General features: G+C 45.8%; 7 pseudogenes; all 7 read left to right on the top strand.

The window, feature by feature from the left end:
* The first annotated feature begins 10,015 nt into the window (after positions 1-10,015).
* Positions 10,016-10,135, top strand: LOC141268488 (5S ribosomal RNA; annotated as a pseudogene).
* Positions 10,136-11,075: 940 nt separating this feature from the next.
* On the top strand, positions 11,076-11,194 carry LOC141269446 (5S ribosomal RNA; annotated as a pseudogene).
* Positions 11,195-11,815: 621 nt separating this feature from the next.
* LOC141269103 (5S ribosomal RNA) lies at positions 11,816-11,935 on the top strand (annotated as a pseudogene).
* Positions 11,936-19,583: 7,648 nt separating this feature from the next.
* Positions 19,584-19,703, top strand: LOC141268092 (5S ribosomal RNA; annotated as a pseudogene).
* A 1,533-nt stretch (positions 19,704-21,236) lies between these two features.
* On the top strand, positions 21,237-21,356 carry LOC141267722 (5S ribosomal RNA; annotated as a pseudogene).
* Positions 21,357-22,298: 942 nt separating this feature from the next.
* LOC141268674 (5S ribosomal RNA) lies at positions 22,299-22,417 on the top strand (annotated as a pseudogene).
* A 620-nt stretch (positions 22,418-23,037) lies between these two features.
* Positions 23,038-23,157, top strand: LOC141270239 (5S ribosomal RNA; annotated as a pseudogene).
* Positions 23,158-26,677: the final 3,520 nt, after the last annotated feature.

Below are 26,677 nucleotides of genomic sequence, written 5' to 3'. Positions count from 1 at the left end.
CAAACATACAAACATACGAGGCCTCTGTCACATCAATCACACTTAGCAGCTGCTGATTTACTCATCTGTCACCTTCACTCTGACATTCTGTAACGGGTCTGGGAGGCGGAACCTCTGAGCTACTATACAAGGGGGCGTTCCTTGTAAGGGAGCGGGTGGCGACCAGGGTAGACGGGCAGGCAGTCACAGCAGGTGACTGGGACAGTCTCTGAATGAACGGACAGGAGGTCACGGCAAGTGACCGGGGCAGTCTCTGGATGAACGGGCAGGAGCATGTGACGACGGAGCCTCCAGGAAGACCAACAGACAGGTAGCAGATGAGCGCTCCCAGGTGAGCGGGCAGGAGTCTCTGGACAGGCGGGTGGTCACAGCACATGACGGCAGAGCCTCCTTGTAGGCTAGCAGACAGGCAGCAGATGAGCGCTCCCAGGTGAGCGGACAAGCTGGTCCTTAGACAGACTGACAGGAGTTGGAAGGCAGACCGTCGGACCTCAGGCAAGCAGGCAGGTAGAAGATGTGCGCTCCCAGGTGAGCGGGCAAGCTGGTCCTTAGACAGACTGACAGAAGTTGGAGGGCAGACCGTCGGACCTCAGGCTAGCAGGCAGGTAGCAGGATATCAGGCAGGAATTAGACAGCAGACTGGCAGGAATCTGGCAGGTATCTGGCAGGTAACTGGCAACGAGACCTGAGGGCTGAAGCAGAGTAGTGAACAGTGCTACAACATTGCTCGGGCACCTCCATTTTGGAGGAGGTGCCTTTTATATGGGAGGTCCTCCGGCAATTGGCCGGGGACTCCTTAGGACGGCGCGCGCGGTCCCTGTAAGAGAGGGGGAGCGCGCGCGCGCACCCTAAGCACACTGCCAGGGAAGGAGCGCGTGCCGGAAGCAGCGGGGAGAGAAGCGCTGAAGGACGCCGCGCCAGGAGCGGGGAGGTGAGAGGGACGGCGTCTCTACCTAGAACGGGTCAGAGACGCCGATGCTACAGTACCCCCCCCTTTAGGCCCCCTCTTTTTTTGGCCAGAAAGAAATTTCTCAAGGAGAAGTGGGGCGTTGATGTTCTCCCTGGGTTCCCAAGTTCTCTCCTCAGGACCAAACCCCTTCCAATCTACCAGAAAAAAGGTTTTTCATCTTACCCTCTTGGAGGCCAGAATACTCTCTACCTCAAAGATGTCATCAGCGGAAACCGGAGCAGGAGGGGCACCTGGATTTTTGGAAAAAAAGTTAAAGACAACGGGTTTGAGGAGAGATACGTGGAATGAGTTGGGGATCCGTAGGGTGGCCGGGAGTTTTAATTTGTAGGCCACAGGGTTAATTTGTCTGAGGACTTCGAAGGTGCCGATGAATCGAGGACCCAACTTGTAGGAGGGTACTTTGAGCCGCACATGTTTGGATGAGAGCCAAACCTTGTCTCCCGGACGGAATTGGGGCGGATCCAGACGTCTCTTATCAGCATATCTCTTCATCCGCTCAGAGGAGAGAAGAAGAGCGGACCTGGTGCTCTCCCAAATAGTAGAAAATTCGCTGACAAGAGACTCCGCAGCAGGGTTGTCCACAGAAACGGAGACAGGAAGTGGAATCCGGGGATGTTGGCCACCGACTATAAAGAAAGGGGATTTGGAAGAGGACTCGCTCTCATGGTTGTTATAAGAGAACTCGGCCCATGGTAAGAGATCCACCCTGTCCGAGTGGTGAGCATCAACGAAGTACCGGAGGTAGCTGGACAAGATCTGATTGATCCGCTCCACTTGACCATTGGACTGAGGGTGGTAAGCGGAGGAGAAATCCAGGGTAATGTCCAGCAGCTTACATGTGGCTCTCCAGAAGCGAGAGGTGAACTGAACCCCACGATCCGACACGATGTGGAGGGGCAGACCATGGAGACGGAAGATGTGGCGGATAAAGTCTTTAGCCAGCTCGGGTGCAGACGGAAGACCAGGCAGGGGAATGAAGTGGGCCATCTTAGAAAAACGATCAGCGACAACCCAAATGACAGTACAACCGGCAGAAACTGGAAAGTCGGTGATAAAGTCCATAGCGATGTGTTGCCAAGGAGCAGCAGGTACGGGAAGGGGCAGGAGATGGCCGGCAGGTAGATGTCGGGGAACTTTGTTACGGGCACAGGATGAACAGGCCACGACGAAGTCTACCACGTCCTTACGCAGGTTAGGCCACCAGTAATGCCGGGTAATAAGTTGGAAGGTCTTCTTTTGGCCAGCATGGCCAGCTAGTTTAGAAGAATGTCCCCAGCGAAGAACCCTCTCCCGATCTGGCACAGCTACGAACGTCTTACCGGGTGGAAGACGAGTCAGATCCAAGGGGGCCACATTCATCACCTTGGAGGAGTCGATGATGTGCATAGGTTCCTCCTCTTGATCGGAGGACAAGAAGGACCGGGACAAGGCATCAGCTTTGACGTTCTTGTCCGCCGGACGGAAATGAAGAATGAAGTCGAAGCGGGCAAAAAACAACGACCACCGGGCCTGGCGAGGATTGAGTCTCTGGGCATTTTGGAGATATGCCAGGTTTTTGTGATCCGTGTAGATAATTACCGGGTAGAGAGCCCCTTCAAGCAGATAGCGCCACTCTCCCAGTGCCAATTTGATGGCTAGCAATTCCAGGTCTCCAATGGAGTAGTTGTGCTCCGACGAGGAGAAGATTTTGGAGAAGAAGCCGCACGTTACCATTCTCCCGGTAGAAGACTTCTGGGTGAGCACCGCTCCGGCTCCGGAGGAGGAGGCATCAACCTCCAGGTAGAATTGTTTATTACAGTCCGGACGGTGCATGACGGGAGCAGAGGCGAAGGCTTTCTTTAGGGAAAGGAAGGCCTCCTCGGCTTCAGGCGACCATGTCCTGGGGTTAGCCCCCTTACGGGTAAGTGCAGATATGGGAGCAGTCCGAGACAAGAAGTGTGGGATGAAAAGACGATAATAATTAGCGAAGCCCAGGAATCGCTGTATCGCCTTCAAACCTTCAGGACGAGGCATTTTAGAACGGAAGAGAGCTTCTCGGGATCCATTTGCAGACCTGTTTGGGAGATGACATAGCCCAAGAACGGAAGGGAGGTCTGATCGAAGAGGCACTTCTCGTATTTGGCGTAAAGGTGGTTCTGCCGAAGCCTAAGCAGGACCTGACGAACATCCCTCCGGTGTGTGGGGAGATCCGGAGAGAAGACCAAGATATCGTCCAGGTATACCACTACGCAGGAGTACAGGAGGTAATGGAAGATGTCGTTGACTAGTTCCTGAAAGACCGCGGGAGCATTACAGAGACCGAAGGGCATCACAAGGTACTCGTAGTGACCGTCCCGGGTATTGAATGCCGTCTTCCACTCGTCTCCTTGACGGATACGGACCAGATTATACCCTCCTCGTAGATCCAGCTTGGAGAAGATCCTGGTGCCCTTGAGACGGTCAAACAATTCGGAGATGAGTGGCAGGGGATATTTGTTTTTTACCGTGATGAGATTGAGTCCTCTGTAGTCAATACAGGGACGTAGCGAGTCATCTTTCTTTTTGACAAAGAAGAATCCGGCTCCAGCCGGGGAGGTAGATTTTCGGATAAATCCCCTAGCCAGATTCTCTTCAATGTACTCAGACATGGCTCGGGTCTCGGCTGCAGACAACGGGTAGATACGCCCACGGGGAGGAGTGGTGCCAGGTACCAGGTCGATCGGGCAATCGTATGGCCTATGGGGTGGCAACGTCTCAGCTTCCTTCTTACCGAAGACGTCTGCATAGGGCCAGTAGGGAGCCGGGAGACCAGGTAAGTTAGCTGGAGTAGGCTGAGGGCGAAGTGGACGGACCGGGACCAGGCAGGTCCTATGGCAGTCAGGACCCCATCGGAGTACTTCACCGGACCGCCAGTTCAATACGGGTTCATGTGTCTGGAGCCAAGGTAGACCTAGCAACAGGGAGTGAGAAAGTCCGGACAGCACATGGAATGAGATCTCCTCAGAGTGCAGCATTCCCACCTGCAGGGTTATGGGTTCGGTGACGAGCAGGATGTTCTCCGAGAGAAGTCTTCCATCCACGGAGGCGACTGACGATGATTCAGCCAAGGACTTGGTGGGAATATGGTATCTCTCTACCAGAGACTGGGAGATGAGGTTTCCAGCAGCTCCAGAATCCAGATGGGCGAGTTCAAAGAGACGGTTCTCTCCCCAAGCAATAGAGACCGGTAAGGTCAGAGACGGAGAGGGCTTACTTTTGTCTAGGACGACCTCTTCGAGTGGTCCTAGACACTGGCGTTTCCCGGTTTTTCAGGGCAGGAACGGATGAAGTGCTTCATACTGCCACAATAGAAACAGCTTCCCTCGGCTCGGCGAGATTCTTGGCGAGAACCGACCATCTTGGTCTGGTCGACCTGCATAGGCTCAGGAGAGTGTAGCTGAGGAGAGACGGAGGGAGTGACGGGTTTCTGGAAAGTAGGAGCTAGACGTGGAACCCTCCTCTCACGGGTGACCTCTTTGGCACGCTCCTGGAACCGCAGGTCAATCCGGGTGGCAAGAGTTATAAGGTCATCGAGAGTGGTAGGAATGTCCCGACCGGCAAGTTCATCTTTAATACGGCCGGACAGACCCTCCCAGATGACGGAAACCAGAGCGTCATTATCCCAGGCCAGCTCCGAGGCAAGGGTACGGAACCGTATGGCATATTGGCCCACGGTGAGACTTCCCTGACGGAGGCGTAGCAGAGATGATGCGGATGAGGTCTTCCGTCCGGGTTCGTCGAAGACTTTCCGGAAAGCCGTGAGAAAGGCAGGCAAGTCGGACACCAGGGGGTCTCCTCTCTCCCATAGAGGATTTAGCCAGGCCAGGGCCTCCCCGGTGAGATGGGACATGATGAAGGCAATTTTGGCCCGGTCGGAGTTAAACTGGTGAGACAGGAGTTCAAAGTGCAGTGTGCACTGATTTATGAAGCCACGAGCCTGGGCGGAGTCGCCTCCGAAACGGGGAGGTGCAGAAAGCCGTGGTCCGGGGTAGGATACCATGTTATTAGTGGGCAGTGGAGCTGCCGGATTGCGAGTCATGGCACTGGCGGTGGTTGCAGGTAGAGCAGTCAGAGTGTCCAGGCGAGAATTGACATTCCGCAGGTGACCCAGGATGGACTCCTGTTGGGACCTCTGACGGGACAGTTCATGACACAGGTCCGAGAGCGAGGGAGCTTGGGTGCCACCGGGTTCCATGGCCCGAGCAAACTGTAACGGGTCTGGGAGGCGGAACCTCTGAGCTACTATACAAGGGGGCGGTCCTTGTAAGGGAGCGGGTGGCGACCAGGGTAGACGGGCAGGCAGTCACAGCAGGTGACTGGGACAGTCTCTGAATGAACGGACAGGAGGTCACGGCAAGTGACCGGGGCAGTCTCTGGATGAACGGGCAGGAGGTCAGGGCAAGTGACCGGGGCAGTCTCTGGATGAACGGGCAGGAGGTCACGGCAAGTGACCGGGGCAGTCTCTGGGTAAAGGATTGGTACGACCTGTGGCGGCAGATGATAGACGTGAGCTCCCAGGTGAGCAGGCGAGAGTCTCTGGATAAACGGGTGGTCACAGCATGTGACGGCGGAGCCTCCAGGTAGACCAACAGACAGGTAGCAGATGAGCGCTCCCAGGTGAGCGGGCAGGAGTCTCTGGACAGGCGGGTGGTCACAGCACGTGACGGCAGAGCCTCCTGGTAGGCTAGCAGACAGGCAGCAGATGAGCGCTCCCAGGTGAGCGGGCAAGCTGGTCCTTAGACAGACTGACAGGAGTTGGAAGGCAGACCGTCGGACCTCAGGCAAGCAGGCAGGTAGAAGATGTGCGCTCCCAGGTGAGCGGGCAATCTGGTCCTTAGACAGACTGACAGAAGTTGGAGGGCAGACCGTCAGACCTCAGGCTAGCAGGCAGGTAGCAGGATATCAGGCAGGAATTAGACAGCAGACTGGCAGGAATCTGGCAGGTATCTGGCAGGTAACTGGCAACGAGACCTGAGGGCTGAAGCAGAGAAGTGAACAGTGCTACAACATTGCTCGGGCACCTCCATTTTGGAGGAGGTGCCTTTTATATGGGAGGTCGTCCGGCAATTGGCCGGGGACGCCTTAGGACGGGGCGCGCGGTCCCTTTAAGAGAGGGGGAGCGCGCGCGCGCCCTAAGCACACTGCCGGGGTAGGAGCGCGTGCCGGAAGCAGCGGGGAGAGAAGCGCTGGAGGACGCCGCGCCAGGAGCGGGGAGGTGAGAGGGACGGCGTCTCTGCCTAGAACGGGGCAGAGACGCCGATGCTACACATTCACAGATCTGTTCAACTCAAACATTCCACATATGAAGTTTTAGATATATATATATATTTAACCGAAAATTGTTGTATCCCAATTTATTAATGCGCATTGCCATATCAATTGAATATCTTTATATTTCTTTGAATATTCCCCAAGTACATATTATATAATATGAGAGTAAGTCACTGGAATTTCAGACACTTGAAAAAACTCTTGTCTTAGATTCTTTTTTCACTGGCTGCCCGGTCTTAAGTTACATCAGTTGAAAATAGAATGAATGGGATCCTATACTATTAGCTCATAGTTCAAAGGCCGCAGCTGTCACACGTCATGCTGTAAAGCTACTTTAGTTTGCACGAACACTTCATGCACAGAAAATATTAGCAACACAAAAGAATTAATAATTATTACATATATATTATAGTTCAACTAGATATATTGTTATTATTTTAAAATGTTATACACATAAAATCATGCAATTTTTTCACTTCCTGTGTGAATAAAGAAATAAATCCAATTTTAGATTTCTTTGATCAAATCCTGCTTTGGAATGAAAACTCTAAGGAAATATAAGAAAATAAAATTAAATATCAAATTCATACAGAAACAGAATTATTTAATTATCTTATACATATATTGGTTGGTTCTAATGTAATTCAAAATATTGCTACTTAAATTTATATATATGAAGTTCTAATTTATTAATTAATATATATATATATTTTATAAACGTATATATAAATACAATTATACGCAATCTCTACTTAGAAAAGTGTATATATATATATATATATATATATATATATGAACTATTAGAAACTATGTAACTACAATTTTACTGTATAAGATTATAAATAAATATTGAGACATTGTATTACATTTTGATACAACATTATAATTACAGTTTTTCCTTAGCCACTCCCTAAACCAAATCTTCTGTCTCTCTCAAATATCTCCAGGAACGCCCTATTTAGGAAAGACATTTTTCTATCCTTCAAAACCTCAGAGAACTGCCTGTTCTTCTGTCCACATTCCATGACGTCACTGTGAGTTGGTCGTCTCACCTGTCTCTGTCCATCAGTTTCAGCCATTTTCCTTTTTAGAGAATCAGAGTTCTGACTGAGAATTAACTCATTCTGTGGAGAGATGGATCTTTGCACTGGCTGATATGGCTTATAACATATATGAAATCTTCTGCGTATTTGATAGAGTTCACTATGGGGATGACTCAGTCTAGGAGAGTTTGATATTGGCTTTTGGTAAGATTTTACCTTTCCTGGTTTTATAAATTTAGCTTGATTTATTTTCTTTTCACGATTCTCATGTTTTCTAACAAAATCCAGAATCTGCGGACATTCAAATAATGAATTTTTTTGTGATGCCATAACTTGGGAAACTGAATTTAGGAATTTGAATTTTTGTACAAAAGTTGTTATCATATGTTGTACTTTTCCATTTTTGATGAGAGCTTTGTACAACCGTTCAAATATGGACATGAATGTATATGTACATTCCTTCCTACCAATCCTTAGTTTCTGCAGATCTTCTATGTTGGGAAAATCCTTTGTGACACAATAAATCAAATATCTTAATCTGTCCGAATCATTTTCCCATCCATTAGGAGAGTCATTTTCACAGAGCATTAAATGTAAACGTCTGGACAATGTCACAGGAATCCATATTTTAAATAATTGATTCCTCTCCTCATTGGATAAATCAAACTTATCAGAGAAGCTCTCAAATGTCTCTGAATTTCTACAGGCATGGATTTTGACATCATATTTTGGCATGATTTTGTATAATTTCAGCAAATTTTTCCTCATTTTAATTTGGAGTTGAGCCTGGGTAATTCCAGAATTCTCTGATATTTTTAGTGGCTCTTGTACGTCCGTTCCTCCTACGTCACTCACGTCTCCTCCCACATCACCTAGTATGTCGGTTTCTCGTATGTCAGTCATGTCTCCTCCCATGTCAGGTTTCTGTATGTCCGTCTCTTGGTCAGACCCAAGGTCACCTTCAGTTACAGACACGTGTCTTACTTCTTGTTCATTTTCCACATTACAGTCAGAATCAGTATCACCGTCTGACACTTCTACACTATTTTCCTGCTTAGAAATCTCTAACACAAGACTATGAAAAAAATCTACCAAATGCAGAATATTTCTCAATTTCTGTTTGTCTCTTTTTACCAATTTAGAAGTTAACTGTAAATTCTGCAATTCACATTCTTTGTATAAACTGAGCCACAAAACTTCTATGTCATCTCCTACATTAACTTTGAAATTAATATTACTTTGTTTAGCAAAAGAAGAAATTATATCCATATTTTGCTTACCTTAAGGTTCCTTGGCTTCTCTTTATCAGCACGTCCTGTCTTCAGTTCGTCTGATTCTTTTCCTGTGTGATTCTGTTCCTTGTTAGTACCTCTGCTTCCTGTCTTTCCTCAGTCTGTAGGTCCTTTGTGCTTCTCGTGACAAACTAGTGAATTTACTGACACGTGAACAACAGCTGTTCAGCTCGTCAGGACTCCAACCTTGTTCACGGAAGAAATTCACTTACTTAATTTAAAAAACAGAAAAACAGGACTGGCTGGCTCACCATTGTAAAATAATACTCTTCCTGTATTATTTTTTTCTACTGAGGACTTCTCAAAGTATCAATATCACGATATTCTTTTAAAAAAATGTATCTATTTATTCTTGGATTGTCCATTAAAAAGAATCAGATTGCAGCAGGTACATACAATAATTAGTTATAAAGTAATTGTCCATTTGTCCATAATTTGCTTAATTGTTGAGATTCACGCATCTTTCCTTGGATCCTGGCTGGTAAATCATGTCTTTGTCCAGCATGTGTCCAGGCCTACATGTCATCTGATTCTCAGCATGAAGATTCTGTGTCTTGTGGGGTGGGCAGAGCAAGAGAGCCCCCCCTTTCTGTACCATGGGCTTTTATAGCCAGTCGTATGGACACCTGTTCTACATATGGTAGTGAACCAAAAATACACACACAAATAGCGCATGTCAACTAGACACGATGGCTGAGGCATAGAACTCAGAAAAATGATTATCGATTAACATTCCAAATGAATTTCCATAATTAACCATTTAACAGAGACCGCCTGGGAATGCCAGGTGCTGTAGGCTTTTGCTTTTTCCTTCCTTCCACCAGCAGGGGGCACTCTCTTCTATGCCTTTTTTCCATTCCCTTTCACAAGTGCACACATTCATTCTCTTTTCTTTTTTTCATTTGCTTTCTCTCTTGCGCTATTTCATCTCTGCAAAATACCAGCATCCTTCTGATCACCGTGGGCCTCCAGCATTGTTGCTTATTTACTTTTAATACTATGCTCCTTTTCACCAGGACCAGCGTCTCCCGGGTTGCTGGAGGCAACCACCGGTAACCCCAAGCAGAAGACCTTTGCAGGCAACACGACCCTCCCCCCTGAAGAGCAGCTCAAAGTCACTGGCAACCATCTCACCCTCTTCCTTCATTCACCCCTGGACGTCTCGCTCCGCCCCCAAGTTACGGGTCCAGCTTGCTCTTTCTGTCACATTACCGCGATGAAGGGTTTAGCCTGCAGGAGACCCTGCGCAGAGACATTTTTGAAGACACCTGATGCGGCGGGTGAATCACTGCTAAACAAACCACACCTGTAGGGACGGCACAGCCTTTGCATGGACCCTTCGGAGCCCACCCCCGTCACGGCCAGATTGCTCGCCACCAAGCGATCCTGAGAAAGGCTGGCCGGGCGATGGATCGAGCAGCGTCTACTGGCCATACCACCTTGGATACGCCCGATCTTGTCTGATCTCGGAAGCAAAGCAGGGCTGGGCTCAGACAGTACTTGGATGGGAGATCTCCTGGGAACACCGGGTGCTGTAGACCATTTTGATGACGTTTTGCCCTACTGCCCAGCTCGGCTAGCAAGGAACGGCGCCTTGCCGGACACCGACCTTAAGTAACTTAGATGATGGAAGCCCCAAGGCCTCTGAGCCAGTTGGCAGCTAAGTACGCTACCCCGCAGCCTTCACGCAGGCCTGACACCGAGCTCCTTGCCACGGCTAGGAGTGCTTATTGACTCCGCAGCTCGCCGTGTGGAAATGATGGTGTTAAAAGCACCCGGGGCCGTGAAGGGGCCAGGCTTTCAGCAGGTGCCCATGGAAGGTATTGGATGCCGGCCGCCTAGCGAGGGCCAGCAGAAGTAACATGTTTCTCTGCAAAGAAGCTTGTGTAACCAAGCCAGACGGCTGCCAAAGAGCTAACCTCAGTGCAAGGAAAGCAAGGAAGGTGCGGAAGGAATTGGGGAGGGGGGGTGATTCCTGCTAGGGCCCTGAAATCATAAAACAGGCAGGAGAGTCTGACGCATGGTGACGTAGAGGTTGTAGGGGCAGATAGGGGGTGTTGTCACGTGCGAGCATGTGTGCATGCTGGCTTGTGTGTGAGAGTGCGCTTCCTAGGTGTGGCGCGCTGCAGACAGTCAAAGGGATTGTTCCCTTTCATTAAAAGTTAATCCCCGGCTGCAGGCTATTAGAAAGCAACTAACCGCGCTCTACTCACCCTACCCGGGTCTACCGGTGAGTCTCGCCTCTGCTCCCGGCCTGTGGCATTGGCCGTGAAGCTGACGTTCCGTCGACAGCGCTGCAGCCGATCAGTGAGCTCAGCGGCTCTGAGTGGGGCGTTCTATCTACAAGACCTTTTAAGGAAACCAGCAAAAAAATTGAAGAGAAGGGAAAGCACAAAAGGACCTGGTCTTGCTAAACAATGGAAAGGGGATACGGCAGCCAGAGTTCAAAGTAGAATAGCAGCAAGTGAGAGGCTTGTCTCTGCCCGCAGCCACACCACCATAAACATGCCCGATTTCATCTGATCTTGGAAGCTAAGCAGGGTTGGGCTTGGTTGGTACTTGGATGGGAGACTGCCTGGGAATACCAGGTGTTGTAGGCTTTTGCTTTTTCCTTCCTTCCACCAGCAGGGGGCACTCTCTTCTATGCCTTTTTTCCATTCCCTTTCACAAGTGCACACATTCTTTCTCTTTTCTTTTTTTCATTTGCTTTCTCTCTTGCGCTATTTCATCTCTGCAAAATACCAGCATCCTTCTGATCACCGTGGGCCTCCAGCATTGCTGCTTATTTACTTTTAATACTAGGCTCCTTTTCACCAGGACCAGCGTCTCCCGGGTGGCTGGAGGCAACAACCGGTAACCCCAAGCAGAAGACTTTTGCAGGCAACACTACCCTCCCCCGTGAAGAGCAGCTCAAAGTCACTGGCAACCATCTCACCCTCTTCCTTCATTCACCCCTGGACGTTTCGCTCCGCCCCCAAGCTACGGGTCCAGCTTGCTCTTTCTGTCACATTACCGCGATGAAGGGTTTAGCCTGCAGGAGACCCTGCGCCGAGACATTTTTGAAGACACCTGATGCGGCGGGTGAATCACTGCTAAACAAACCAAACCTGTAGGGACGGCACAGCCTTAGCATGGACCCTTCGGAGCCCGCCCCGTCACGGCCAGATTGCAAGCCATCAAGCGATCCTGAGAAAGGCTGGCCGGGCGATGGATCGAGCAACGTCTACTGGCCATGCCACCTTGGATACGCCCGATCTCTTCTGATTTCGGAAGCAAAGCAGGGCTGGGCTCAGACAGTACTTGGATGGGACACCTCCTGGGAACACCGGGTGCTGTAGACCATTTTGATGACGTTTTGCCCTACTGCCCAGCTCGGCTAGCATGGAACGGTGCCTTGCCGTACACCGACCTTAAGTAACTTAGATGATGGAAGCCCCAAGGCCCCTGAGCCAGTTGACAGCTAAGTACGCTACCACGCAGGCCTGACACCGGGCTCCTTGCCACGGCTAGTAGTGCCTATTGACTCCCCAGCTCGCCGTGTGGAAATGATGGCGTTAAAAGCACCCGTTGCCGTGAAGGGGCCAGGCTTACAGCAGGTGCCCAGGGAAGGTTTTGGATGCCGGCCGCCTAGCGAGGGCCAGCAGAAGTAACATGTTTCTCTGCAAAGAAGCATGTGTAACCAAGCCAGACGGCTGACAAAGAGCTAACCTCAGTGCAAGGAAGGCAAGGAAGGAATTGGGGAGGGGGGGGGGTGATTCCTGCTAGGGCCCTGAAATCATAAAACAGGCAGGAGAGTCTGACGCATGGTGACGGAGAGGTTGTAGGGGCAGATAGGGGGTGTTGTCACGTGCGAGCACGTTTGCATGCTGGCTTGTGTGTGAGAGTGCGCTTCGTAGGTGTGGCGCGCTGCAGACAGTCAAAGGGATTGTTCCCTTTCATTAAAAGTTAATCCCCGGCTGCAGGCTATTAGAAAGCAACTAACCGCGCTCTACTCAACCTACCCGGGTCTACCGGTGAGTCTCGCCTCTGCTCCCGGCCTGTGGCATTGGCCGTGAAGCCGATGTTCCGTCGACAGCGCTGCAGCCGATCATTGAGCTCAGCGGCTCTGAGTGGGGCCTTCTGTCTGCAAGACCTTTTAAGGAAGCCAGCAAAAAAATTGAAGAGAAGGGAAAGCACAAAAGGACCTTGTCTTGCTGAGCACTGGAAAGGGCAGCCGGCAGCCAGACGTCAAAGTAGAAAAGCAGCAAGTGAGAGGTTTGTCTTTGCCTACGGCCACACCACCCTGAACACGCTCGATCTCATCTGATCTCGGAAGCTAAGCAGGTTCAGGCCTGGTTAGTACTTGGATGGGAGACTGTAAAATAATACTCTTCCTGTATTATTTTTTTCTACTGAAGACTTCTCAAAGTATCAATATCACGATATTCTTATAAAAAAATGTATCTATTTATTCTTGGATTGTCCATTAAAAAGAATCAGATTGCAGCAGGTACATACAATAATTAGTGATAAAGTAATTGTCCATTTGTCCATAATTAGCTTAATTGTTGAGATTCACCCATCTTTCCTTGGATCCTGGCTGGTAAATCATGTCTTTGTCCAGCATGTGTCCAGGCCTACATGTCATCTGCTTCTCAGCATGAAGATTCTGTGTCTTGTGGGGTGGGCAGAGCAAGAGAGCCCCCCCTTTCTGTACCATGGGCTTTTATAGCCAGTCGTATGGACACCTGTTCTACATATGGTAGTGAACCAAAAATACACACACAAATAGGGCATGTCAACTAGACACGATGGCTGAGGCATAGAACTCAGAAAAATGATTATCGATTAACATTCCAAATGAATTTCCATAATTACCATTTAACATTTCCCCCTTTTTTGAGAATAAAAGGACTTTAACTGAAATTTCTCAAAAGAAGATACATTCATCAATCATTTTTTCTTTCCTTCTTCCTTGGCAATATCATTAAATTTCCATAATAATAATAATAGTAATAATAGTATCAATATCGGATTATTGCTATATAATGATGTGAATTCATGTTATGGTAAGCCGTGACTAATATTCATTTAATATGTATAATTATACTTCCCTATATCTAAATTGAAGCAATCGCGGGTTCAATCGTCATCATCTGATGTCATCGGGTCGTCGTCTCGTCTTCTTCTTGGTTCTTTTATAACACACTCTTTAGATGAAAACTCCTTTGAAATAAATTACAGCATGTAGATTTTGTACAGTCCATAATTGTGTTCATTATTGTTCAGTCCATAAACTGTACTCTTTATTAGAAAGATCATGTGTGTCAGTTGATAAGAAAACAAAGTCCATGGATGAAATGTAGCTTTAATATCTGTGCAGTGTCACCTGGACCTACGTTGGATCGTCTTTGGAATCTTCCGTGTGTCCGCACTGGTCTCGTGTCACTTTTGGAACAGATGTGACGTCTTTGGTCAGTAAAGCAAGGGTTAACTTGACACTTTCCTGCTTTATATAGCACCATAACCAGTACTCAATCCTTTATATACAGGACACATATGCCAGGTATTACCTGTTCACCAGCTTTCATTGAAGCGTTGCAGGTGATAAGAAACCACTGGAACGTGATGAAACTTAAACACAACACAGTACATATAGGATCATCGTCCTCTGCCGTCCTGGTGATCAGTAGTGTGAATTGTATTGTATGTAATGGACACAGTCTATGATAACACTCAGCATTCACACCTGTTACCTTCTGAGACGTCCGGATGTCAGTTGCTTCTTCTTGTAACTTTTGAGAATCTCTTTGATTTATAAAAATTAAAAGTCTTTATTAAGATAGAATTCATAATTGCGATGTCTTGATTGAAGTCTTCATTCCCTAATCTGATACCAAATCTGGCAGTTTTTCCTAACCTATAATATCACAGCGTACCATAGCAATCAGTAATATCCATCTAATTATTATCAAAATATTAAAATAAATTATGTTTGGAATAATAAACAATAATAGATAATAATTCATTATCAATCAAGTTCTCCATATGATAGAACATTTTTATGTCATAGGTGTAATTACCTTTTCCAACCCATAGGTGTCAGTGTATTTTGAAAAAACAAGTTTTTATATCTTTATTAAACCAATAATATCAAAGAATGTATACTCCTGAACCAAAATGAATAAATATATGAATGTATGAATGAATGAATGAATGAATAAATGAATGAATGAATTGTTGTGTTTACTCAGAAAATGTAAACATTTTTTTCCTTAGCAATATATATTTAATGAAGCAATACTCTTGTATTAGACATTACTTTATTAAATATTAATGTGTTTTCTCAATTGAGATATTGAACTCAAATAAAATCAAATGAGAATTAAAAAATGAAAAAATAGAAAAAAAAGAAGTATAAAGTAAGAATAAAATTTTAAAAATGAAAATAAGAGTAAAAATAAGAATAAGAATAAAAATAAAAATAAGGCCTTTAAATTTTAATGACAAATGCAGAGTAATTATATTCTCCATAAAAAATACCCTTATATCTCCATTATCTGGATGATTTCATATTTGTCATAATCTTGTACCACCAAAAAATATTAAATTATGCAACTTTGCATGTAATACCCTTCTTAATTATACCATAGTACCTTATTTTTATTTCTTCTTTATTAAAATGTGTGGAAAATAAGTATTGATCAAAAGTGATTATGTAATCAGGATCAAAAACACATTTTCCCCCTTAATACCAAAAATATTATTTTATAAAATTTATGTATATATCAGAACCAAATTAAAAATAATTATTCTTCTAGAAATATTGTGCATAAATTTCATATCGATGAGTAGCATAGATTTGACTAAAGAGAGGTGTGTACCTATTTAGGTAACCATTAAAAATAATATTATAGTTATTCAAGAATATTATCATGTGGAAAATTATTCTAAATATAAATTTGCTTTGTAAACCATTTTGATGTGTGGTTGCCCTTATCCACTATTAGTTAAATCAAGAAATAATAATTATTAAAGAAATATAGAAATATACATATGTAGATAATACCTAATTATGTATTATAATTTCCTCAGAATTAAATATATTTTTGTACCTTCACATAAAGAAACATTTTTTTTTTTTCAAACATACAAACATACGAGGCCTCTGTCACATCAATCACACTTAGCAGCTGCTGATTTACTCATCTGTCACCTTCACTCTGACATTCACAGATCTGTTCAACTCAAACATTCCACATATGAAGTTTAAGATATATATATATATATTTAACCCAAAATTGTTATATCCCAATTTATTAATGCGCATTGCCATATCAATTGAATATCTTTATATTTCTTTGAATATTCCCCAAGTACATATTATATAATATGAGAGTAAGTCACTGGAATTTCAGACACTTGAAAAAACTCTTGTCTTAGATTCTTTTTTCACTGGCTGCCCGGTCTTAAGTTACATCAGTTGAAAATAGAATGAATGGGATCCTATACTATTAGCTCAAAGTTCAAAGGCCGCAGCTGTCACACGTCATGCTGTAAAGCTACTTTAATTTGCACGAACACTTCATGCACAGAAAATGTTAGCAACACAAAAGAATTAATAATTATTACATATATATTATAGTTCAACTAGATATATTGTTATTATTTTAAAATGTTATACACATAAAATCATGCAATTTTTTCACTTCCTGTGTGAATAAAGAAATAAATCCATTTTAGAGTTCTTTGATCAAATCCTGCTTTGGAATGAAAACTCTAAGGAAATATAAGAAAATAAAATTAAATATCAAATTCATACAGAAACAGAATTATTTAAATATCTTATACATATATTGGTTGTTTCTAATGGTTCTAATGTAATTCAAAATATTGCTACTTAAATTTATATATATGAAGTTCTAATTTATTAATTAATATATATAAATATATTTTATAAACGTATATATAAATACAATTATACGCAATCTCTACTTAGACAAGTGTATATATATATATATATATATATATATATATATATATATATATATGAACTATTAGAAACTATGTAACTACAATTTTACTGCATAAGATTATAACTAAATATTGAGACATTGTATTACATTTTGATACAACAATATAATTGCAGTTTTTCCTTAGCCACTCCCTAAACCAAATCTTCTGTCTCTCTCAAATATCCCCAGTAACGCCCTATTTAGGAAAGACATTTTTCTATCCTTTAAAACCTCAGAGAACTGCCTGTTCTTCTGTCCACATTCCATGACGTCACTGAGTTGGTCGTCTCACCTGTCTCTGTCCATCAGTTTCAGCCATTTTCCTTTTTAGAGAATCACAGTTCTGACTGAGAATTAACTCATTCTGTGGAGAGATGGATCTTTGCACTGGCTGATATGGCTTATAACATATATGAAATCTTCTGCGTATTTGATAGAGTTCACTATGGGGATGACTCAGTCTAGGAGAGTTTGATATTGGCTTTTGGTAAGATTTTACCTTTCCTGGTTTTATAAATTTAGCTTGATTTATTTTCTTTTCACGATTCTCATGTTTTCTAACAAAATCCAGCATCTGCGCACATTCAAATAATGAATTTTTTTGTGATGCCATGACTTGGGAAATTGAATTTAGGAATTTGAATTTTTGTACAAAAGTTGTTATCATATGTTGTACTTTTCCATTTTTGATGAGAGCTTTGTACAACCGTTCAAATATGGACATGAATGTATATGTACATTCCTTCCTACCAATCCTTAGTTTCTGCAGATCTTCTATGTTGGGAAAATCCTTTGTGACACAATAAATCAAATATCTTAATCTGTCCGAATCATTTTCCCATCCATTAGGAGAGTCATTTTCACAGGGCATTAAATGTAAACGTCTGGACAATGTCACAGGAATCCATATTTTAAATAATTGATTCCTCTCCTCATTGGATAAATCAAACTTATCAGAGAAGCTCTCAAATGTCTCTGAATTTCTACAGGCATGGATTTTGACATCATATTTTGGCATGATTTTGTATAATTTCAGCAAATTTTTCCTCATTTTAATTTGGAGTTGAGCCTGGGTAATTCCAGAATTCTCTGATATTTTTAGTGGCTCTTGTACGTCCGTTCCTCCTACGTCACTCACGTCTCCTCCCACATCACCTAGTATGTCGGTTTCTCGTATGTCAGTCATGTCTACTCCCATGTCAGGTTTCTGTATGTCCGTCTCTTGGTCAGACCCAAGGTCACCTTCAGTTATAGACACGTGTCTTACTTCTTGTTCATTTTCCACATTACAGTCAGAATCAGTATCACCGTCTGAAACTTCTACACTATTTTCCTGCTTAGAAATCTCTAACACAAGGCTATGAAAAAAATCTACCAAATGTAGAATATTTCTCAATTTCTGTTTGTCTCTATTTACCAATTTAGAAGTTAACTGTAAATTCTGCAATTCACATTCTTTGTATAAACTGAGCCACAAAACTTCTATGTCATCTCTTACATTAACTTTGAAATTAATATTACTTTGTTTAGCTAAAGAAGAAATTATATCAATATTTTGCTTACCTTAAGATTCCTTGGCTTCTCTTTATCAGCACGTCCTGTCTTCAGTTCGTCTGATTCTTTTCCTGTGTGATTCTGTTCCTTGTTAGTACCTCTGCTTCCTGTCTTTCCTCAGTCTGTAGGTCCTTTCTACTTCTCGTGACAAACTAGTGAATTTACTGACACGTGAACAACAGTTGTTCAGCTCGTCAGGACTCCCCCCTTGTTCACGGAAGAAATTCTCTTACTTAATTTAAAAAACAAAAAAACAGGACTGGCTGGCTCACCATTGTAAAATAATACTCTTCCTGTATTATTTTTTTCTACTGAGGACTTCTCAAAGTATCAATATCACGATATTCTTATAAAAAAATGTATCTATTTATTCTTGGATTGTCCATTAAAAAGAATCAGATTGCAGCAGGTACATACAATAATTAGTTATAAAGTAATTGTCCATTTGTCCATAATTAGCTAAATTGTTGAGATTCACCCATCTTTCCTTGGATCCTGGCTGGTAAATCATGTCTTTGTCCAGCATGTGTCCAGGCCTACATGTCATCTGCTTCTCAGCATGAAGATTCTGTGTCTTGTGGGGTGGGCAGAGCAAGAGAGCCCCCCCTTTCTGTACCATGGGCTTTTATAGCCAGTCGTATGGACACCTGTTCTACATATGGTAGTGAACCAAAAATACACACAAAAATAGCGCATGTCAACTAGACATGATGGCTGAGGCATAGAACTCAGAAAAATGATTATCGATTAACATTCCAAATGAATTTCCATAATTAACCATTTAACAGAGACCGCCTGGGAATGCCAGGTGCTGTAGGCTTTTGCTTTTTCCTTCCTTCCACCAGCAGGGGGCACTCTCTTTTATGCCTTTTTTTCCATTCCCTTTCACAAGTGCACACATTCATTCTCTTTTCTTTTTTCCTTTGCTTTCTCTCTTGCGCTATTTCATCTCTGCAAAATACCAGCATCCTTCTGATCACCGTGGGCCTCCAGCATTGTTGCTTATTTACTTTTAATACTAGGCTCCTTTTCACCAGGACCAGCGTCTCCCGCGTGGCTGGAGGCGACCACCGGTAACCCCAAGCAGAAGACCTTTGCAGGCAACACAACCCTCCCCCCTGAAGAGCAGCTCAAAGTCACTGGCAACCATCTCACCCTCTTCCTTCATTCACCCCTGGACGTCTCGCTCCGCCCCCAAGTTACGGGTCCAGCTTGCTCTTTCTGTCACATTACCGCGATGAAGGGTTTAGCCTGCAGGAGACCCTGCGCCGAGACATTTTTGAAGACACCTGATGCGGCGGTTGAATCACTGCTAAACAAACCACACCTGTAGGGACGGCACAGCCTTTGCATGGACCCTTCGGAGCCCGCCCCGTCACGGCCAGATTGCTCGCCATCAAGCGATTCTGAGAAAGGCTGGCCGGGCGATGGATCGAGAAGCGTCTACTGGCCATACCACCTTGGATACGCCCGATTTCGTCTGATCTCGGAAGCAAAGCAGGGCTGGGCTCAGACAGTACTTGAATGGGAGACCACCTGGGAACACCGGGTGCTGTAGACCATTTTGATGACGTTTTGCCCTACTGCCCAGCTCGGCTAGCATGGAACGGTGCCTTGCCGGACACCGACCTTAAGTAACTTAGATGATGGAAGCCAAAAGGCCTCTGAGCCAGTTGGCAGCTAAGTACGCTACCCCGCCGCCCTTCACGCAGGCCTGACACCGAGCTCCTTACCACGGCTAGGAGTGCTTATTGACTCCGCAGCTCGCCGTGTGGAAATGATGGCGTTAAAAGCACCCGGGGCCGTGAAGAAGCCAGACTTTCAGCAGGTGCCCAGGGAAGGTTTTGGATGCCGGCCGCCTAGCGAGGGCCAGCAGAAGTAACATGTTTCTCTGCAAAGAAGCTTGTGTAACCAAGCCAGATGGCTGCCAAAGAGCTAACCTCAGTGCAAGGAAGGCAAGGAAGGCAAGGAAGGCAAGGAAGGTAAGGAAGGTGCAGAAGGACTTGGGGAGGGGGTGGTGATTCCTGCTAGGGCCCTGAAATCATAAAACAGGCAGGAGAGTCTGACGCATGGTGACGGAGAGGTTGTAGGGGCAGATTGGGGGTGTTGTCACGTGCGAGCACGTGTGCATGCTGGCTTGTGTGTGAGAGTGCGCTTCCTAGGTGTGGCGCGCTGCAGACAGTCAAAGGGATTGTTCCCTTTCATTAAAAGTTAATCCCCGGCTGCAGGCTATTAGAAAGCAACTAACCGCGCTCTACTCAACCTACCCGGGTCTACCGGTGAGTCTTGCCTCTGCTACCGGCCTGTGGCATTGGCCGTGAAGCTGACGTTCCGTCGAGAGCGCTGCAGCCGATCAGTGAGCTCAGCGGCTCTGAGTGGGGCGTTCTGTCTACAAGACCTTTTAAGGAAGCCAGCAAAAAAATTGGTTAGTACTTGGATGGGAGACCGCCTGGGAATACCAGGTGCTGTAGGCTTTTGCTTTTTCTTTCCTTCCACCAGCAGGGGGCACTCTCTTCTATGCCTTTTTTCCATTCCCTTTCACAAGTGCACACATTCATTCTCTTTTCTTTTTTTCATTTGCTTTCTCTCTTGCGCTATTTCATCTCTGCAAAATACTAGCATCCTTCTGATCACCGTGGGCCTCCAGCAGTGTTGCTTCTTTACTTTTAATACTAGGCTCCTTTTCACCAGGACCAGCGTCTCCCGTGTGGCTGGAGGCAACCACCGGTAACCCCAAGCAGAAGACCTTTGCAGGAAACACGACCCTCCCCCCTGAAGAGCAGCTCAAAGTCACTGGCAACCATTCACCCTCTTCCTTCATTCACCCCTGGACGTCTCGCTCCGCCCCCACGTTACGGGTCCAGCTTGCTCTTTCTGTCACATTACCGCGATGAAGGGTTTAGCCTGCAGGAGACCCTGCGCCGAGACATTTTTGAAGACACCTGATGCAGCGGGTGAATCACTGCTAAACAAACCACACCTGTAGGGACGGCACAGCCTTTGCATGGACCCTTCGGAGCCCGCCCCGTCACGGCCAGATTGCTCGCCACCAAGCGATCCTGAGAAAGGCTGGCCGGGCGATGGATCGAGCAGCGTCTACTGGCCATACCACCTTGGATACGCCCGATCTCATCTGATCTCGAAAGCAAAGCAGGGCTGGGCTTGGACAGTACTTGGATTGGAGACTTCCTGGGAACACCGGGTGCTGTAGACCATTTTGATGACGTTTTGCCCTACAGCCCAGTTCGGCTAGCATGGAACGGCGCCTTGCCGGACACCAACCTTAAGTAACTTAGATGATGGAAGCCCCAAGGTCTCTGAGCCAGTTGGCAGCTAAGTACGCTACCCCGCCGCCTTCACGCAGGCTTGACACCGAGCTCCTTGCCACGGCTAGGAGTGCTTATTGACTCCGCAGCTCGCCGTGTGGAAATGATGGCGTGAAAAGCACCCGGGGCCGTGAAGGGGCCAGGCTTTCAGCAGGTGCCCAGGGAAGGTTTTGGATGCCGGCCGCCTAGCGAGGGCCAGCAGAAGTAACATGTTTCTCTGCAAAGACGCTTGTGTAACCAAGCCAGACGGCTGACAAAGAGCTAACGTCAGTGCAAGGAAGGCAAGGAAGGTGCGGAAGGAATTGGGGAGGGGGGGGGTAATTCCTGCTAGGGCCCTGAAATCATAAAACAGGCAGGAGAGTCTGACGCATGGTGACGGAGAGGATGTAGGGGCAGATAGGGGGTGTTGTCACGTGCGAGCACGTGTGCATGCTGGCTTGTGTGTGAGAGTGCGCTTCCTAGGTGTGGCGCGCTGCAGACAGTCAAAGGAATTGTTCCCTTTCATTAAAAGTTAATCCCCGGCTGCAGGCTATTAGAAAGCAACTAACCGCGCTCTACTCACCCTACCCGGGTCTACCGGTGAGTCTCGCCTCTGCTCTCGGCCTGTGGCATTGGCCGTGAAGCAGAAGTTCCGTCGACAGCGCTGCAGCCGATCAGTGAGCTCAGCGGCTCTGAGTGGGGCGTTGTGTCTACAAGACCTTTTAAGGAAGCCAGTAAAAAAATTGAAGCGAGGAGAAAGCACAAAAGGACCTGGTCTTGCTGAGCACTGGAAAGGGCAGCCGGCAGCCAGACTTCAAAGTAGAAAAGCAGCAAGTGAGAGGCTTGTCTCTGCCTACGGCCACACCACCCTGAACATGCCTGATCTCGTCTGATCTCGGAAGCTAAGCAGTGTTGGGACTGGTTAGTACTTGGAAGGAAGACCACCTGGGACTACCAGGTGCTGTAGGCTTTTGCTTTTTCTTTCCTTCCACCAGCAGGGGGCACTCTTTCTGTGCCTTTTTTCTATTCCCTTTCACAAGTGCACACATTCATTCTCTTTTCTTTTTTTCATTTGCTTTCTCTCTTGCGCTATTTCATCTCTGCAAAATACCAGCATCCTTCTGATCACCGTGGGCCTCCAGCATTGTTGCTTCTTTACTTTTAATACTAGGCTCCTTTTCACCAGGATCAGCGTCTCCCGGGAGGCTAGAAGCAACCACCGGTAACCTCAAGCAGAAGACCTTTGCAGGCAACACGACCCTCCCCCCTGAAGAGCAGCTCAAAGTCACTGGCAACCATCTCACCCTCTTCCTTCATTCACCCCTGGACGTCTCGTTCCGTCCCCAAGTTACGGGTCCAGCTTGCTCTTTCTGTCACATTACCGCGATGAAGGGTTTAGCCTGCAGGAGACCCTGCGCCGAGACATTTTTGAAGACACCTGATGCGGCGCGTGAATCACTGCTAAACAAACCACACCTGTAGGGACGGCACAGCCTTTGCATGGACCCTTCGGAGCCCGCCCCGTCACAGCCAGATTGCTCGCCACCAAGCGATCCTGAGAAAGGCTGGCCGGGCGATGGATCGAGCAGCGTCTACTGGCCATACCACCTTGGATACGCCCGATCTCGTCTGATCTCAAAATCAAAGCAGGGCAGGATTCGGACAGTACTTGGATGGGAGACCTCCTGGGATCACCGGGTGCTGTAGACCATTTTGATGACGTTTTGCCCTACTGCCCAGCTCTGCTAGCATGGAACGGCGCCTTGCCGGACACCGACCTTAAGTAATTTAGATGATGGAAGCCCCAAGGCCTCTGAGCCAGTTGGCAGCTAAGTACGCTACCCTGCTGCCTTCACGCAGGCCTGACACCGAGCTCCTTACCACGGCTAGGAGTGCTTATTGACTCCGCAGCTCGACGTGTGGAAATTATGGCGTTAAAAGCACCCGGGGCCGTGAAGGGGCCAGGCTTTCAGCAGGTGCCCAGGGAAGGTTTTGGATGCCGGCCGCCTAGCGAGGGCCAGCAGAAGTAACATGTTTCTCTGCAAAGAAGCTTGTGTAACCAAGCCAGATGGCTGACAAAGAGCTAACCTCAGTGCAAGGAAGGCAAGGAAGGAATTGGGGAGGGGTGGGTGATTCCTGCTAGGGCCCTGAAATCATAAAACAGGCTGGAGATTCTGACGCATGGTGACGGAGAGGTTGTAGGGGCAGATAGGGGGTGTTGTCACGTGCGAGCACGTGTGCATGCTGGCTTGTGTGTGAGAGTGCACTTCCTAGGTGTGGCGCGCTGCAGACAGTCAAAGGGATTGTTCCCTTTCATTAAAAGTTAATCCCCGGCTGCAGGCCATTAGAAAGCAACTAACCGCGCTCTGCTCACCCTACCCGGGTCTACCGGTGAGTCTCGCCTCTGCTCCCGGCCTGTGGTATTGGCCGTGAAGCTGACGTTCCGTCGACAGCGCTGCAGCCGATCAGTGAGCTCAGCGGCTCTGAGTGGGGCGTTGTGTCTAGAGATGAGTGTTGTTCTTCTCGAACTGTTCGCCAATCTCAAATTAGAGCTGTTTTGGGCGGTGTTCGAGCCGTTCGGCGAACACAAACAATTTGAGAAAAATTCAGCTGTTCGAGGTTATGTTCGATAACTGTTCGTGCACCAAAATCATAACTGGATTTTTTCTCAGTAATGATGAAAATTAATGTTAATACGCAGTTTGAGTGTACAGCGGGGTGGGGGGAGGGGCAGGGAATGGATCTCTGCAGGAACAATGAAGATCTCCATTTTTTTTTCTCTTTCCCGCATTTGCAGTGGGGAGGTGCAATCTGTCAGCCTATCAGCAGCGCACACACGGAGCGAAGTGCTTTTTTTCACACAAGCAAGGGCATGTGTCATTGGCAGTGTATGTCACATGTCCTTGCCCTATAAGACCAAGCCATTTTCCCCGTCGCCACCATTTTCTCACTGCTGCAGCTGCGTGTTAGACGGCACCGCTGTTGCTGTGTGTGCTATACCTTGTTAATTTCAAGCCAATTTTCGCACAAATCTACAGATAGCTTGGGAGTAGGGAATAGTTGTGATTGCAGTCCTTTTAAGGACTAGGTTACAGCATTTCCTACGACTTTTATCAGGCAGGTCTGTGCTCTTAAATAGATAGATTGTGGGAGTAAAGACTAATTGTAATTGGAGTCCTTTTCAGGATTAGGTTACATCAGTTCCTATCAGTTTTTGCCAGGCAGGTCTGTGCCAGTGCTGTGCAAGTTTTTTTCACAGCATTTGGCTGAATCTAGCAAAGCTAATCCTTTTTGGCCTATTGCAGAGTGTGTTAGTCAGTGGAGTAGCCTATCTGTGTTGCAAGATATACCACCTGTGTATAGAATACCAATTTTTTTACTGCACCTAGTGAAGTAAAATCTTTTGGGCATAGCATCATTCTATTAGTCCATCTATACTGACCTCCATCAGGTTGCAAATTGAATATAATTTTTTTCTGCATCTAGCTCTGAAAAAGTATTGGGCTTCTAGCTGTGTGTGGGACTTGTTCTATTAATCCATCTATACGGACCTCCATCAGGTTGCAAACTGAATATATTTTTTTCTGCATCTGCCTCTGAAAAAATATTGGGCTTCTAGCTGTGTGTGGGACTTGTTCTATTAATCCATCTATACAGACCTCCATCAGGTTGCAAACTGAATATATTTTTTTCTGCATCTACCTCTGAAAAAATATTGGGCTTCTAGCTGTGTGTGGGACTTGTTCTATTAGTCCATCTATACTGACCTCCATCGGGTTGCAAACTGAATATATTTTTTTCTGCATCTACCTCTGAAAAAATATTGGGCTTCTAGCTGTGTGTGGGACTTGTTCTATTAATCCATCTATACAGACCTCCATCAGGTTGCAAACTGAATATATTTTTTTCTGCATCTACCTCTGAAAAAATATTGGGTTTCTAGCTGTGTGTGGGACTTGTTCTATTAATCCATCTATACAGACCTCCATCAGGTTGCAAACTGAATATATTTTTTTCTGCATCTACCTCTGAAAAAATATTGGGCTTCTAGCTGTGTGTGGGACTTGTTCTATTAATCCATCTATACAGACCTCCATCAGGTTGCAAATTGAATATAATATTTTTCTGCATCTAGCTCTGAAAAAATGTTTGGCCTTCTAGCAGTGTGTGGGACTTGTTCTATTAGTCCATCTATACTGACCTCCATCAGGTTGCAAACTGAATATAATTTTTTTCTGCATCTACCTCTGAAAAAATATTTGGGCTTCTAGCTGTGTGTGGGACTTGTTCTATTAGTCCATCTATACTGACCTCCATAAGGTTGCAAACTGAATATAATTTTTTTCTGCATCTACCTCTGAAAAAATATTTGGCCTTCTAGCTGTGTGTGGGACTTGTTCTATTAGTCCATCTATACTGACCTCCATCATGTTGCAAACTGAATATAATATTTTTCTGCATCTAGCTCTGAAAAAATGTTTGGCCTTCTAGCAGTGTGTGGGACTTGTTCTATTAGTCCATCTATACTGACCTCCATCAGGTTGCAAATTGAATATATTTTTTTCTGCATCTACCTCTGAAAAAATATTGGGCTTCTAGCTGTGTGTGGGACTTGTTCTATTAATCCATCTATACAGACCTCCATCAGGTTGCAAACTGAATTTAATTTTTTTCTGCATCTACCTCTGAAAAAATATTTGGGCTTCTAGCTGTGTGTGGGACTTGTTCTATTAGTCCATCTATACTGACCTCCATAAGGTTGCAAACTGAATATAATTTTTTTCTGCATCTACCTCTGAAAAAATATTTGGCCTTCTAGCAGTGTGTGGGACTTGTTCTATTAGTCATCTATACTGACCTCCATCAGGTTGCAAATTCAAAATAATTTTTTGTCTGCATCTAGCACTGAAAAAATATTTGGCCTTCTAGCAGTGTGTGGGACTTGTTCTATTAGTCATCTATACTGACCTCCATCAGGTTGCAAATTCAAAATAATTTTTTGTCTGCATCTACCTCTGAAAAAATATTTGGCCTTCTAGCAGTGTGTGGGACTTGTTCTATTAGTCCATCTATACTGACCTCCATCAGGTTGCAAACTGAATATAATTTTTTTCTGCATCTAACTCTGAAAAAATATTTGGCCTTCAAGCAGTGTGTGGGTCTCATTGTATTAGGCCATCTATACCAAGCTCCACCAGCTTTTCAATTAATAATAATTTTTCGCTGCATC

Source organism: Phyllobates terribilis, unplaced genomic scaffold, assembly GCF_046119375.1.
Source record: "Phyllobates terribilis strain yellow unplaced genomic scaffold, ASM4611937v1 Scaffold_4__5_contigs__length_816908805, whole genome shotgun sequence".
In the NCBI taxonomy this organism is placed as follows: Eukaryota; Metazoa; Chordata; class Amphibia; order Anura; family Dendrobatidae; genus Phyllobates; species Phyllobates terribilis.
This window is presented reverse-complemented; position numbering and strand designations above follow the sequence as displayed.